The sequence below is a fragment of the Propithecus coquereli genome, unplaced genomic scaffold (assembly GCF_000956105.1).
Source record: "Propithecus coquereli isolate 6110/MARCELLA unplaced genomic scaffold, Pcoq_1.0 Scaffold5, whole genome shotgun sequence".
Taxonomy (NCBI): Eukaryota; Metazoa; Chordata; class Mammalia; order Primates; family Indriidae; genus Propithecus; species Propithecus coquereli.
The window spans coordinates 3,109,812-3,125,767 of NW_012150840.1; positions in this window are offsets into that span (position 1 = coordinate 3,109,812).

Here is a 15,956-nt window from a genome sequence, read left to right on the forward strand (position 1 = left end):
ATTTATTCTTGCACAATTCTAGAGACTCAAAGTCTGAAATTGAGGTGTCAGCAGGGCCACATTCTCCCTGGAGGCCATAGGGACAATCTGTTTCATGCCTCTCTCCTAGACTCTGGTCCTTTTTGATATTCCCCTTGGCTTCTGGCTGCATCACTCTAATCACTTCCTCCGTCTTCTCATCACCTTCTCCTGTGTGTGTGTCTGTCCTCTCCCTGTCCTTTGTCATTGGGATTAGATCTCACTCGGATAATCTGGGAAGGCTGTCTCATCTCAAGATCCTTAATTACGTCTGCAAAGACCCTTTTTCTGAATAAGGTAACATGCACAGATTCTGGACTTTAGAACCTGGACATGTCTTTTCGGGGGTGGCCACCATTCAGCCTACTATAGCAGGAGAGGAGGGCAGAAGCATCACGTGGGAGTGGTTTTCAACCATTCCAAATAAGGAGAGGTGATGAAGAATTGGATGCAAAATTTTATTTTCTCCATTTTCCTCCACCTTTGGTATCCCACACTCCCCAACTCAGGTTACAATGATCCTTACAATGAGATAAAACAAAAGCTTTATGTATAGACTGTAATCAGCAGTCAGGATGTTTCCCCCTTGTAACCCCAGTTGAACTACACTGGATCTCAATCTTGGGAAGCTTTTAAAAACTACCAGTGCCCAAAGCTTCCTGCAAATTAATTAAATTAGGATGGGGAGTGGCAGGGCAAATTTACAGTTTTAAAAAGAATGCCAGGTGATTTAAAGGTGGGGCTGGATGGAGTACCCACTGGTGGAAGGGGGTAGGTTCATCGCTAAATTCCACTCTCAAGTCAGGAAGGGAAGCACTTGAGCAGAATATTAACACTGGCCCAGCCCACCTGTGTTTCTGCCACACCAAGGATCCGTCTCATGGTTTCCCCACCTAGTTTTCTTCCTCCCACCCCCACCCACCTCAGTCCACATTGGTGAGAAAGCAAGGTGTTTCTTTCATGGTCCTTTTCCTTTCCACCGCCCCATGTATATCATGCCACTATCAACAATTTACTTCTGTACAAAGATTAGAGAAATAAGTTATTTGGAAAAGGTGCCTACTTTGTAAGATTGTTCAAGGTTGTCAAATTACAATTAACTCTAATTAAAATTCAGAATTTTTAGAGTTTTACAAGTTTGCAGTGACTTTGGCACAAACAGAAGAGTCTGGCTGTCCCATCTATGTACCTTCCAGTGTTTTCTTAATGATTTTGATAACATTTTATTTTTCTTTTATGATATTTATCAGAATCTGAAATAGTTGTAAAAATAAAAATATATAGTATAATGGTCAGCATGTAGGGATATAGGGATGGTCTTATTATTTTGTTTTTTTGGCTCCTTAAAATGGAGAGGATATTTAGCCATGTGCCCATCTTATATTTGTAAATAACCATCATCAGCTTCCTCACACTTCATAGTTATTAATAGTATGGTGGATACATTAAATACTGGCAGAGAGAGGCATTTTTCAGGATAATGTAAAAGCACTATGATCCATGCTCTTCTTTACTTGGAGGTTTTGTTGCCTTCTGAGCACTGACTTCTCTTTTCTCTGCACCCAGAGTCTGGGTTCCTTCACCTGCACGTCTGTGCGGTGGCTTCCTTTGGGCTTGTACTGCTCAAATGAATTTTAAATGAATCCAATATCTTGGAATCAAGAAAAGACTCAGTATTCCCTTCCTCTCCTTTTTAATAAGATGATTAAAAACTATAAATGGCACTGAGGTACTTTTTTTATAGTCTACAAACTTTAGAATTGCACAGTAATTTGTTTTAGAGTTAAGGATTGGATAATCTTTAGTAAGTTGATGTCTTCTATTCTCCCAACCTCTCTACTTTGTGCTTTTCTGCCCTAAAATGCATGAAATATCCCCTTTATACTTTTTGCATCACCCTTTCCCCACTGGGGCATATACAAAACAAGACCCAACTTGTAAGGGTGGTATCTAGAATAGGAAGTACACTTGTTAGTAATATTATGTTGCAAAGTATTTTCTCTTCTGATTTTAATACCTTAATTTGCATAGAATGTATATTTCTTTAATGATGGGTTATATTAGATTGAATTCTATGAAATTGCTGTTTTTATAAGCCAGAAATTTCATATGGTTCAATCTAATACATGAGATTAAAAATTTTAGAATTGAGGAACTGTAAAAGTTTGTTTGAACATTAGGATGATCCTTGATGTATCTCATTGTGTGTCTAGTTACTGGTTTTGGTGATTTGATTAAGGCACAAATAATTGGGAATTGATGTCAAGCTTATACTAGTGCTTTGAAAAAAATATATAGGCTTGTAATAATTCCGATGGGCCCATTACCTGTTTAGTGGGTGCAGATTCCAAAAATCACAACTGAGAGGTTACTGGTTTGAGAATATTCATCATTCATCATTATTTATTGAGAATTGTCATGCCACACACACTGTGCTAAGTGCTGGATATAAAATGGGTGAAAAAGAGAGATATAGTTCCAACTTTCTTGGAAATTACATTCTTTTGGTGAAGAGAGGCAAAAACAAAACCTAAAGTTAAGAGGCGAATAAATAAAATAATTGTAAATTGTTATAAACAGTGAGGTCCTAAAATAAAGACTAATTGACTGGACAGGGGGATTTACTTTAGACAGGGCTGAGTATAGCTTCCTTATTGCTGGTGTCAGGTGTGGTTAGGGAGAGTTGTCCTGGTTCTTTGGCTCCTTGCTTGGAAGAATCGCAAGCAGGGCTGGTGCGATGGAGTAATGACAGACATGAAGCACTTCCACACAAGCAGCTTTTATTGCAAAGCGAAAGTAAGTTCCAGAGAGAGGAACAGATCTGTCCTCATGAGTGGAGACGACCCTGAGTTTAAAGACAGAGTATAGAAAGTACAGTACACTCTCAAGGTCAGTAGAGAGCGGACTGCTCCAATAAAGAAGAGTGTCATTCCTGGGCTAGGGTACGTCCTTTATGCTAATCCCCAATAATATGTTAAGCTGGGGGTGGAATAGTCACGTCTTTTCAGGAAAGTGGGTGGAGATTCCCTCAATCATGTACCCTCCCATTTCCTGCCCTTGTATGGCTGGCTCCAGGACTGTCAGGGCTCTAGGGCATGTGAGTTTTACTATGTTAAAAAGGGAAAGGTGACCTTTGGTCATAAGCTCTTCTCTCTTCTGCACGTGCTCCAGGCCGGAAAAAGTCTCTAACCTCAAGTTCTTGCTCTTGTGGTTTCTTTTCTCTGTTTTTATTAGTCCTGACCCTTGGCCCTTGGCCACATCCCCTATCACCTTCCCTGCTACCTGCATGTCTAATCGCCTGCCCTGTGACCTGCATACCCTCATCCCTACCTAACACTGGGTAGGATAACGAAAACTCTCTAGCGGCCATAGGGACCTCTATTAGTGAGGGTTTTCCAGAGAAGAAGTACTAATATAGTGTGAGTGTGTGTCTGTGTATGTGTGTGTGTGTCTGTAGAGAGAGAGGGAGAGAGAAGAGGGGAGTGGGAGACGGAGAGGGAGAAGGAGAAAGAGAGATTGATTTTAGGAATTAGCTCACATGATGATTGTGGAATCTGGCAATTCCAAAATCTGTAGGGTAGGCTGGTAGTCTGTAGACCCAGGGAAGAGCCGATATTGCAGTTCAAGTCCAAGGCTATCTACTGGCAGAATTCCTTCCTCCTTGGGGCAGGGCAGTCCTTGTTCTAGTCAGGCCTTCAACTATTGGGCGAGGCCCACCCACATTACGGTGAGCAACCTGCTTTACCCAAAGCCCACTGATATAACTGTTCATCTTATCCACAAAAACATCCTCACAGAAACATCCAGAATAATGTTTGACCAAATATCTGGGCAATACGGCCCAGCCACGTTAACACATAAAATTACCCATCACAGGATCTTACCTTCCATCTGTGCTTGTGTTCTTGTTTCCTTCAATGCATCACAGTAGGGAGGTTGGGAAAAAAACTTCATTTTCAAAACTTTTTATTATGGAAATATTCAAACCTACAAGAAAGCGGAGAGAGAACAGCATCATGAGCCTCATGTGCTCATCACACAGCTTCAATAACTATTGACAAGAATGACTCATTTCTCAATTATACCCTCTTGTCTCCATTTTCTTGTTTCCCTTGCTTAGGAGAGAATGTCACTTTAAAATCTCCATCTCTTCAGCCAGCAAAGATTTAGTTAGGAAAAAAAAAGTAAAACCTCCATCTTTTACTATTGTTTTCTTACAACTTAGATAATGGGTTATAGTCCCCTGCTCAGGAATTTAACCCAGTAAATGAACATGTTACACAGCTGCCTATCGCTGGAGGTGGAGGCATTAATTTAGAGGTTGGGAGCAAACGAAAAGTCATTCTACTGATCTGGGCACATTTACAGTTGGAATATGAGCAGCTCTGCTTTTTGGGTTATTTACATAAGGGTGCATGGTGAGTTTCCTTAGAAACAGATTCTTCTTGGGACATTCGAGCTTCCTCTGTGATGCTAGGATAGTAATAAAACAAATCTGAGGCTCTCTTTAAGTATGAATTGCTGTGGGAATGTTTAACACCTAAGTATGAGAGCTCCCTAAACACACATCACTATTTCAAAAGCTGCAGAAGCATTCCTGCATGATTTTTCACTTTCCCAGTGACTGTGTAACATATGGGTATATATATTTAACATATATAGTTCTGAGTCTTATTTTTAGTCCAAGCTCTGGAGGCTTTCTGTGTTTGAAATAGTCATAGCATGGAATTTTATGACTGAGAGCTCTAAACAGCCCTTGGTAAACCTTGGTAGTCCACATAGAAACACTTGGTAAATGTTTATTGCTCAGTTGATTGAAGTTCTTTCTTCGGTCCTGCAGCATGGGTCTGCAGGGTGATCTGGGGAGGCCTTAAATGCATGTCCTTTTGAGGGATTTTTGATGTAAATGGTGATGATTATGTCATTTTTAATTATAGCTAGGGAAATTTCTTGTAAGTTTAAAGCTTGTGTGTTTGTCTGCACATGCTAAAGAGTGGCATCACTAACAGCAGTTGTTCTCTCTGTGACATCTTCCAGAGAAAGCCCTCTTCAAGATACATTCTGTCTGGAGGATATCATAGATGGTAAAAGTTACATTTGTCAGAGGAATATTGGGGTTTTGTGTTTCTCTTGTTAGCAAGACGGTAATACTCATTGTACTTTAAAGAAACAGATGCTTTAAATTAAAAAAAAATCAATTGATGGGTGGGCAGAAAGGAAAAGAGATTGTTGTTTGAATAGACTAGAGTTAGTAGCATGGGTCACTGTTTCTGTGTTGAAGTGGGTGCCTATGAGTTTATATGTTTAACTAGCTATTTCAGTAACCAGTTTTAAACTGGTTATTAGGTTAATAGTTTAAAAAATCTCATCACTTTTCTTAGCCTGACAGATTAAAGTAAAAGAAAGGGTACATCTATGTTTATACATTTCTATTAAAATGTCTACATTCCTCTAAAACCCACTTTAAGGAGCAAATGACATATTCATAGCCTTATTCATAATAGCTCTTGTAATAATGGCAAGCCTATGTTATTTCAGGCTTTCTGATGAGGATTAATGACAAGGTGAAAGGTATTATTTGAAGTGTGTGAATTTAGGAATTCCAGCAAACGTTTTTATTCTTATTTTCTTATCGTTTTTCTTGTCTGGATCCTCTAAACAATTATTAATACTTAGGAACAATTAATGTCAGTTTTATAGAATGAAATTGCTATCTGCTTATCTTTTTTGTTTCTCTCCAGTAAGCATTGACAATAGAATGGTAATTTACAGTTGTCATTCCACAAAAATACGGGGCATTTGATGGGAAAGAAGGTGATGGAATAAAAGCTCCCTTTAGGGCATTAACACTTTGACTGTTTCTTTTTAAAATTATCTTGACGCAAAATCCAAATCATGGTAAGACATATTACAGAAAGTATGGTGAAGCTGTTCAGTGTCTTACCTTGACTTTTGAGCAGAAAGCTCATTTTTTAAAAGTTGGTCTTTGAGCTTCCCAAATCCCTCCATCACTCTTCCGTCCCTAAATAAGTGATGCTTATTAAAGCTTTACTTGGTATGTCATTATTCTATGTTGAAAAGATGTCTGAGTCCTTTTAAATTTTTATTTTTCCTATAGTTTGGCTTTGTAGTCAAAGACCTAACTGCTATTAGTTTTAAGAACATTTTAGGGCAAGAATTCCATTTAGAATTTCCCCAAAGCTGAAATTAACCAAATGTGTATTTTATATGGGACTGTGTTTAGAAAGGGGAGCCAATGTGAAGTGTCGTTTTCGTATCACTTGGAGTATTTTCTTTTATATTAGTTGCTCTATCGTGGTACTTATGTTTACATTAAAATTCTTTTTGGAATGAAATGTTAGTATTTTGCCATCAGAAAGTTCAACATCATTTGTTATGGGTCATGGTCGTAAATCTTAGTTGAATATGAACTGAACTGTGCTGACAGAAGATTGCAAGGTATTTGCTGTTCCTCAGCAAGCAAGATTCCATGTCTTTTAGTGAGAAATTGGAAGGATTGAAAGAGAAAGAGACGGAAAAAACAGACAGGCACTGTTGGCTTAAAACACAAATAGAACTAGCATTTTGGTTTAACTGAATAGATACAATCTGTATAACTATATATAATGCTATAAAATAGGTCACACTTATGTAAAATTAGTTAAGAAACAGTTTGGTTCCACTACTGTGCTTAGAAAACAGTGCTTCCCAGTTCTTATGTGAAATTCCCTGCAGGTGGAAAGGGAATGTAAATGGAATGTTTTCAAATGTTCTTTGACTGGGGCCACTTTGGCTGGGCAGACCTGAGAGACATCATGAACTACCCACCTAACCTACTTACGTTTGCAACCACAAAGATCTCGTTAAGGCTGCTGTTTTTGATGGGACCTCAGGGGGATCTGATTATTAATGTTTGCAAGACAAAGAAGTATAGATATCGTCATGTTATTACCATTGCTATTCTAACAGCCCTGTCATCAAGGACCCCAGGAGACCTAATTTCAGTAACCACTAATGAAGAAGATAAAATGTGTTGCAATAGTCATTTTAGTCATGAACAATTTTACTACCTGCTTAATTTGAAGCTTGTGTAAACAAACAAAAGGAAAACATAAGGAAAAATATCAGACAGTTGTTAGCATTGATTTAGATTGAGAATTGCAATTTAAGAGCACTGATGTGTTCATTCATACATAGGAGGGGCCAGTATAAATAAGAATGGGCCTAGCAGAAATACATGCAATGGATAAGTGCATGTAATGGAATGTTTTTCTGCCTATGAATGAAAATTTCATTAGATGAAAGATTTATATTTCTCTCATCACAAACACAGTGGGGACAAGATTAAAACCTGTTGGGTAATTTTTGGTTGTAGGTATGTATGTTTCAGAGACAGGCCAAACTCAGCAATCTGTGCTGTTCATAGAAGTGACAGTGGGAAAGAGGAACCCTTTTGAGACTCTGACAAAGATACGAACATCATCTCCTGGGAAAAGCTCATTCATTCAACATATTGCCGACAGTTTACAATTTAAAAAATCCATCCCTAGATTTTCTAGGAGGTTAGCCTTCTGATTGAGCAAACCTAATTTATAGGGGCCAATCTGAATTCAGTTCAGTTTGATTCAGTAAGTATTTCTTGAGGGATTTCTAGATGCTTGACATGGTTGCTAGATGCCAGAGTTTGTGATGTCTTTATCATAGATATGTTTGAAGCAAAATGGATTTTATGTGTATTGGATACCAACAGTAGTAACAAGTCCAAAGAAGGTGGCTTAGGGAAGCTCCCCCAGATACTACTTTAGATTGTTATCTTCAGGTTACCAAGTATAATCCTGTCATTTTTCAGTTGAGGAAACAGAACCCAAGGAATTAAACGTCTTTCTCAAGGTCATGTATAGTTGCAGAGGTGGAACTGCCTCATAGTCCCTCATGCTTTAGTGTCATTCCACTCTCTCCCCTAACATCTTAAGGAAAAAAATAAGAGTAATTGCAGGTAGATAGTCTTTTTGTTATTTTTTTATGATGATCTTGTTTAGCCAGCTATACTTTTTTGTTTTATTTTAATGGAAATTTCAGAAGTAAGCTTTAGCCTATTTCCTGTCAAAAGACTTATAAATGTCAAATTTATCATGTCTGAATTAACAAAATTTAACTATACTCTCATTCTGATGGGGAGTACTGGGTGTTTTTCTTGAGATGCAAAGGATTATGTATTATTACAAAAATAGGTACTTTCATAGATTTGAATTTGGGAAAATATATTTAGGCCCTTGAGTAAAAATGGTAAACATAGACGACTGTGGAAACATGAAGGATGTGTTAAAAATGTTGAATGAAAGAAGCAGTATGTAATATTCTATGTGTGTATGTATATATACACACGCATATAGGGGTATGTATTCAAATATTCAAAAATATTGATCGCTTATTCTATGGTAGTCAGTCACCCTGCTAGGTGCTGACAACATGGCAAAGACAAAAATTAACTTGCTTTCTGGTCTCATGGAACTTCTAATTCATCTGTCGTACTAGATAGATGTTAAAAGAAATAATTTTGTAAGTCCTCAATAAGCTACAATTATAAGAAGTGTTTGAAGAAGTAAGAGGTGTTGTGAGAGAATATTTAAGGGAGACATAATTTAATCTGGATTAAGGCAGGATGAGGGTGGGTTTTCAGGCAAAACGTTCTGAAAAGTGAAGTGTAGCCTGGGACCTAAAAGGAGGTGGATGGGCGCTGTTGGGAGTGGGAAGCCTGGAGGGAAGGAGGAGGGAGGCGGGAGGAGGGAGGAGAAGCTTTCTCAGCCTGAGAGAGGAGCGTGGTGAGGTAAGGAGCTGAAAGGAGGACGAGAAGTGCTCAAGGATGAAGAACAAATAGAGAGTGCTTAAAGACAAGAAGGTGCCAAAGCAGGCATGGTCTTTCGAGTCCTGTTGAGGATTTTTTGACTTTATCCTAAGAACAATGGAAGCCATTTTAAACAATGAATGACATGATTAAATATGCAGCTTAGAAAGATCACAATGTTCATTCTGTGGAAACGGGGTAGGAGTGAACGCAGGGAGATCATGTAAGAGGCTGTTGAAATGGTTCAGGTGGGAAATAATTGAGACTTGGACTCAAGTGTTACCTGTGTAGGTGGCAAGAGGCTGATAGTCAAGAGTTACTGAGATGGAAGACTGGGTAGGCCTTGGTGATGAATTCTAGATAAAGGAGAAGGGGTTGTCAGAGATAATTATTAGGTTCCTATATAATATGATTACAACTCTGTACAAATTACAAAGGATAATGACAGAACGAGTGTGCAAAAATAATTGGAGTTAAGGTGCAGGGATTATGAATGATTTTTTTCCCATCTTTTTTTTTCACCAAATTTTTGTAATGCTGGTATTGCTCGCATAATTAATAAAAAAACTTAGACCAACACTGAATGATTACTGATATTTAGAGTATTATGTAATCTATCTCGGGAAGGCTGCAATTACTTTAGTTTCATCATTTTTGCCTTGTTTTTGAGCCTTGTGCATTTTCAAGTGATACAAATGATGTTTCTATCTCTTCTTTTGGGACAAAAATCAATAATCTTGTATATCTCTCAGTCTGGGAGTAATTCCTGTTAATTGTGCCTGCATTTTGCCTTCCTCAATTTCATTATATTATCTCCTAATTATATTGCTTTGTACTGTGGATGTTATTTGAGATTTCAGAATCTCCTTTACTGGGGGCCAGTAGATATGTACCAATGACCCTGGAACATAGGTGCTGCCTTGTAGAGGTGTCTGTAGTGATCACTTTAGATAGGATGATGCAAAATGAGATTCTTCTTTATTTTGATTGGGTTTTTAAAAAGGTAAATAGTAATTCAATAAAATTCATTTTTTAGTTCTCCATAAAAATCTTATTATATGTGAGTCTGAAAAGGGTTTCTGTGAAATAGCAGTGACAGTCTCTTCAGAAAAATTGTGTCATTAAAGCCATGTTAAATAGTCCCCCTGGAGATGCTGAAGAACTTTATGTGTTTATATAACCACTGAGTATTTGTGGAACATATTTAAATCTCTGCTTTGATTGTAATAGATACTCAAAAATACTCAATGGGCTTATGAAATCCAAAGACTACTTAAAAGGGGCTATTGCTATAATGGCATACACCTCGAGCATTGTAAAGCTGTTGCTGAGCCAATCCTAGTTTGTTTGAGATCATCATGCTCAAATACATAGCTATCTGTTGGGCAGAGTTTAAAAAAATGCTTAAATGTAAAACTTTCTTGACTTAAGCAGGAGTTTAGAATTTTTTTTTTTACTTTATTAACTTATTTTGGAAAAGTAATTGCAACCATTTTCCTTATTGAAAGAGTTCCATGAGTGAAGTAGGCAGTTGTGGTGTAGTAGAAAGAGAATGAGAATTAACTTCAGAGCCAAACAAGCCTGGATTTGAACCCCACACTTGCCACTTACTAGGGAAATCTCTTCGTGTTTCTGATTTCTAGTGTCTCTGCTGTCTTAAAGGCATTTTGTGAAGATTTGAAGTAGTGGTTAAAGCAAGAACTTGGAATTCAACAAAGGAGAATTGAAATACCAGTTCCACTCTTTATAGTTTAGCTATAAACGTTGGGGCAAGTCCCTTACTCTGTCTGAGCCTCAGTTTTTTTCCAACTGTAAAATGGGAAGGCTAATACCTTTCACAAAGAGTTTGTATTTGTAAAGTTGTCAAAAAGCACTGTATACTGTAAAGCAGCAGTCACCAACCTTTTTGGCACCAGGGACTGGTTTCATGGAAGGTAATTTTTCCATGGACTGGAGTAGGGGGTGCAGAGGGGGAAGACGGAGAGCAGCGATGGGAGCGGCTGTAAACACAGATGAAGCTTAGCTTGCTTGCCCTGCCTGCCACTCACCTCCTGCTGTGTGGCCCAGTTCCTAAAAGGCCGCAGACCCATAGTGGTCTGCAGCCCCAGGGGTTGGGGACCACAGCTATAACGTGTTTGGCAAATGTTAGCTATAATGATAGTACCATTTTCCTAATGTATTAGCTCATTAGGGAAAAGATTATAGGAGTTCAATATATTTTTACATTTTAAAATGTCATAAATTTTAGATTAATAATGAATATCTGATGCTGGGTGCCTACTACATACTGGGATCTGTTGTAGGTGCTTTAAAAACATTGCATAATTTAATTTCCATGGTGAATCACAAGATAGGAAGTAGTGATCCTCATATTACAGATGAGAACATTTAGGTCCATCTAGGTAATAGGATTTGCCCTGTGCTGTGGAGTAACTGAGAAGCAGATGCAGGATAGCCTTGTTTTGTGTGATTCCAAAGCCATTACTATTCTTTCCTTCACACTGTCTTATTTTTCTCAGTGTCTACTGATGAAAGTATATTTTGATTACAGGACAGTTTCACATTCTGCTGTACCTTAACTATGCCCCACCGAAGCCCAGTGTTAAAAGGTATATCTCGCTGCTTATGCTCAGCCCTGGCAATGTGGCTGTATTGTATCCATACTGTTGCTGTGGAGTCCTCAGTAGTCCATTTTTATATTTGTTAAGATGCCAACATTTAGAATGCATTTGAACGAATGTCACAGAAGATATTTCATCTCAATGGCACACATATATACCCACATAACAAATTTGCTTTTAATGGAAAACACCTGTAGACTCTTCTGAATCGTGTTAAAGATAAATTGCAGCCCATTGTATAGTTCTTGTTTTGACTCCATGCATTATTCATCTTCCTATGCCTTCTTATTCAGATTAGGTATATGCAAAAAGCCTTTCTCCAAAAGGCATGATAATCATCATAAAAATGATAGACTTAATTAGCTTCATGACTAGTCTAGTAAATCAATAATAAATAACCATTTTATAGATGACACAAGGAAATTGACTGACAGCTGTGAGAAGACAGTTGAAATAAACCCTGTATTCTTGACTTTTACTTATGGCTGCCCTATGGGTCTTGGTAAAGAATGACAAGAGTGGATTTTCTGAGTGATTTCTCCTTCAAAAAGTGATGAACATCAACACATTTCAGTAGATGAACTTGTATAAGATTTCGATTTGGGGTTTGGTTACCTGGGGACCGTATTATTGGAAACATTTTCTTGTCTCTCAGAATGTGTCTGACTTTCTCCAGGAGCTGATAATCCTTTAAAAATCACACAGGCATAAGGCTTCCACTTTAGCTTTCACCAAAACAATGTAGATTTCTAAGATACAGCTTCTAGAACCTGGTATTTCTTTTTAGGTCATAATTCTCCCCCTTCCTGCAAGCAGTTGTCAACAGATAGAAAATGGGGTCGGAAAGATTTAACTAACAACCTTTAAAAGACTATGCACATAATTGTTCTGAGCATGGAACGCCTCTTCTCTGTTCACAATTACCTTTGGTGAGGATGATCAAAACATATGATAAAGCATATGGCTCTGGAATTTGATAGCTTTTCCTTCTACAGAAACACAACTCTTTAATGTTTACTGCTTAGTCATTTCTTATGTTTAAAATGATCTTAGTCAAATTAAACACTTTTATAATTACGATGTAATTCTACCAAAAACAAGATTTAAAAAAAATATGTATCCCTTAGGTATATACTGATGCCTTTCCTTTCATCTTTATTTATCAATCATTACTAATTCCTTCTTAGATTGCTAGTTTATTCTGAGGACTTTAAGAGGTTGTAAACTTTCCCAGGTCATGTTTGTGATAGAAGCTTGCATGATAAACACACACACACACACACACACACACACACACACACTCGCAGAGCACACACATAATTTTTGTTATTTTGTTTTATACTTCTCATAATAATGAAGTATCATGAACTATTTTAATTTTAATAATGAGCCCTCTCAGCTATGACAAGACTATAATGTATTTTTCCTTCTAATCCAGGGCTCTGGACTGTCTTTTTTCTATTTTTCTTTTCTCATGTATATGTGCGCGTGTGTGTGTGTGTGTGTGTGTGTGTGTGTGTTTCTGTAATATCAGAAGCTACTCTGTCTTCTCATTACCTGTGAGAAGCCACCAAAGAACTAGGATACTAGGTATATATCTAGTATTATCCTTGGTGTGCTCTGCCAATCAAGTTGAAATTTAGATTAGCAAAGTTATCTCCATGGTTACTCTGCTAGCACTGAGCTCCTTTGGGTTTAGGCTGATTTAATGCAAAATGAAAGGTCTTTACTTTAAACATTTTAATTAGTAACTTCATTCATTCATTCATTCATGAACATAGAGAGTTCCTGCTCCATGTGGATTCTGGAGCTACAAAGTATAAACATATTCCCAGTCCATTGGAAGAGGAGGATGACAAATATTTGCCATATCACGTGAAACATTATATCAATAAAGGCACATTCAGGCCGGGCGCGGTGGCTCACGCCTGTAATCCTAGCTCTCTGGGAGGCCGAGGCGGGCGGATTGTTTGAGCTCAGGAGTTCGAGACTAGCCTGAGCAAGAGCGAGACCCCATCTCTACTAAAATTAGAAAGAAATTAATTGGACAACTAAAAAAATATATAGAAAAAATTAGCCGGGCATGGTGGCGCATGCCTGTAGTTCCAGCTACTTGGGAGGCTGAGGCAGGAGGATTGCTTGAGCCCAGGAGTTTGAGGTTGCTGTGAGCTAGGATGACGCCACGGCACTCTAGCCCGGGCAACACAGTGAAACTCTGTCTCAAAAAAAATAAATAAATAAAGGCACATTCAAAGCACTCCAAGGCCACACCTTTAGTTGTGTTAATAGATGAATTGTCGACAGTGGAAGCTATAGGAGTTTCTTTGTAAAAAAAAAAAAAAAAAGGTATTTAGCAGGCAGGATTAGGGAGAGAAACCATCCTCGGCAAAACAAACAGAAGTCAGGAAAGAGCACTGTCACTCTGGAAAATGCTTAGTGTGTTAGCTTGATGGGCACATAAGACTTTACAATGAGGAGAGGTAAGGAATGGCTGAGTCCCCACTGTGTGGCAGTATTGTTGGGGACAGTTCATACACAGCTGGACATTCACTTAGGACAAAAGGTAGGGCTCAGTGAGTTAACATATGGAAGTCATTCTAAGCTGGACCCAACCACTGATCTGCAGCTCCTTCCCCTGTCCTGTTTCCCCAGACCTCCTCACACCCCTCCTCACACCCAGGGATTCAGCAATGAAAGGGTTTATACTTAAGGTCCTCTTTAGCAGTAAGCCCAGTTGGATAGTACTGATTATTAATGTTTTGAGCATCTTTCCTCTTGTATGCCATAGTAAAGAATTTGAACTTTATCCTATAGGGTAGGGCTTAGAGATTCAGATGCTGCCGTGGGTCTGGCAGGCCATGTAGAAATGAGTGAAGCAAGTGGGTATAAACAACAGAGAGGTGAGGATTCTCATAAATTGGAAGCATTCAAATTAATTTTTAAAAAACACTGTATCAACAAACATAAATGAGTGGTGATTTTGACAGATGGGCTGCCAGTGCTCAAACTTTGCAGCATAAGTAGTAGGGAGCCATAGTGGATTTTTTTTAAATAGGAGAGTGATACAAAATTCATTTTTTAGAAAAATCGCCATGGTGGTTTGATGGATGGAGATTACAGAAACAAAGGGATATAAGGCCAAGAATATGGGCTGTACTAATTCGAAGATTGGACAAGAAGATGCTGGCTCAAATTCAGAGGTTTTGGGTTGCACTTGAAAACAAAATTTTCTCTGTATAATAAAACAATAGAAAGGATTATTAAGGGAGACATGTCATTTCTGTCTTAAAAAGTTTCAAGTACCAAAAGGACAGTTGTGGAGGCAAAAGCCACTGATGTCTCGGAGAAGGCCTGTGATGCCCTGAGGCATAGTAACTCATACAAAATAATTGTGGATAAAAAACAAAAAAAAAACTGTGGATGGTGAAATGGGGTGGAACAAATGCTGAGGGACTCTTTAATGTTACCAAGCAGGGGATCTGTGTGGATAATGTTGTTTAACATCTTTTCAACAATTCTGGTAGGTTTTATTCATTAACTTAACGAATTTATTGAGGACATAACATATGCTAGGTGTTGTTTTATGCATGGTTTTTTATCATGCAGGATTTTTAATTTATTTATTGAGAATTTACTATGTGCTGGGCATACTTCTAGGCATTGGGGATAAAATGGAGAATAAAACAGACACTCCCTGTCCTCCATGGAGCCTCCATTCTAGGGGAAAGAAAGGCATGAACCTGATATGAGGTCAGGTTATAGTGAGCAAACAGGAAGTTGGAAAGATCTAGAGACTGAAACCAACGAGGTATGTAATATCTGAGGGAACTAGAGTATGAGCCAAGGTGATCACTACACAAAACATGGTGGAAGAGAGTCTTTATAGACCAAAATCTAACAGAACTGGGAATGGAAGGAAGGCGCTTTGAAGAGAAGCTCACAATCATGAATGTGAATCTAGAGTGTTGAACTGAACGTTTGTAGTACAGTGATGTATGTGTTAGGTTTGGATGAGCTGAACTTGAGATTTTGATGGGATACCCGAGTGTAGCTATTTCCTTATATCAGTATTTCTCAAACTTTGGTGGGTGTCAGACTTACCTGGGGAACTTGACAAAAACACAGAGGTTCAGGTCAGGCTCTATTCTTTCAACCAGCACACAGTTCCTTTGTGTTCTTTATTAGTTCATTCAGTGGTTTCAGTACACCAAAGTTTGAGAATCACTGGCTTAAGCAGCTAGAGATACGAGTCTGGAAAGAAGGATTGACCAAAGGATTGGAGGTATATTTTGGAGTTTCTAAAAAGGTGTTAATTGAAACTTAGGGATGAGCCAACTCTCCCAGATGGTGAGTATAAAGGGGAAGGAGGAAAAGCTACAGGACAGTGGGTGGTTGTGTACATGTGGTTGAAAATGAAAAGGCTGACATAAAGACACATGAATTATTCAGCATAGGGGAAAATGCGGAGAGCT